Genomic DNA, 1,245 nt, shown 5'->3' on the forward strand with positions numbered 1-1,245 from the left:
TCCACGGTCCCGACAGCAAGAAAAAGACACGCTTACCTGATGCTAAGTGACACAAAAGGACAAATATTGCATGATTCCACTTACATGAAACATCTAGAATAGGAAAGTTCATAGAGATAGAAAGCAGATTGGAGGTTACTAGGGGCTGGGGGAGGGGCAATGTGGAGTTACCACTTAAAGGGTACAGAGTTTTTGTTTGGGAAGATGAAAAGTTTTGGAAATAGATAATGATGGTTTCACAACCCTGACAATGTACTTACGGCCGCTGAATTTTACACTCATAAGTGGTTAAAATGGTAAATTTTATGTAACGTGTATTTAGCACAAATTAAAAAGTAATATAATATACCCAAACTTGGTTAATGAAACACTTTTTAAATTTTAAAAATATGGAGTGCTTCATGAATTCGTGTGTCATTCTTGTGCAGGGACCATGCCAATCTTGTCTGTATTGTTCCTATTTTAGTATTTGTGCCCTGAAGCATCACTAATTGTACACTTTAAATGGGTGAGTTGCATGGCATGGGGATTATATCTCAGTAAAGCTGTTTTTTTAAAAAATGAAGGAAAAAAAACACCTGTTGGTTGTGTAAGCCATTAAGTTTTGGCTGCTGTGTCATCTCAATACTAGCGCAGAGATAGCTGACTCATACAGTATGCATGAGTCATATCGTATATTGTATATTTTATAACAAGTAAATATTATTTGTGTAATAGAATATATGCAAACCTTAGAATTATTGGGTCCCCCCAACAGGCCCTTTTTTCTGTTTTCCTCCCTGGCAGTGGCGCCTGGACATTTCTGGACATTGGTCATCCCAGTCTGGAGTCACTCTTGGCTTCTCTTGTCAGAGTCCTGGCTGACTCTGGCATGTGTCTCTACTTGACTTCTCCTCTGCAGACACCTTGCAGGATGTACCCCCATCCCCTCGGGCTTGGATTGTTGCCTGCAGGTGGTCTCTTGCCTGGGTCCATCCAGCACCAGGAAAGAAGAATCATTCTCATCAGATTTTTATTAAATTACCCTCAGCCAGCCCTGAGGAACTCCCAACACACACACACACACACACACACACACACACACACACACACGCTTTCATTCTGTAAAATGGGATTGCAACAACTTCTACTATGTGTCAGATCACATCTAAATCCCATCAAATGTCACCTGAAGACATCCCAGGAAGAACTTTCCTAAAATGAATTAGCTAGAGAGAGCCACAGTGGGGGTCAGGCCACTGCTAC

The 1,245-nt window shown here is 41.1% G+C and overlaps 1 non-coding gene across 1 annotated transcript; it reads right to left on the reverse strand.

The window, feature by feature from the left end:
- Nucleotides 1-383: 383 nt before the first annotated feature.
- Nucleotides 384-488, reverse strand: LOC111728167. Its single transcript, XR_002775551.1, has one exon. It is a non-coding gene; the product is annotated as a U6 spliceosomal RNA (small nuclear RNA).
- Between the last annotated feature and the right edge of the window lie 757 nt (nt 489-1,245).

The sequence above is a fragment of the Otolemur garnettii genome, unplaced genomic scaffold, assembly GCF_000181295.1.
Source record: "Otolemur garnettii isolate 467f Iridium unplaced genomic scaffold, OtoGar3 scaffold00004, whole genome shotgun sequence".
NCBI classification, from domain to species: Eukaryota; Metazoa; Chordata; class Mammalia; order Primates; family Galagidae; genus Otolemur; species Otolemur garnettii.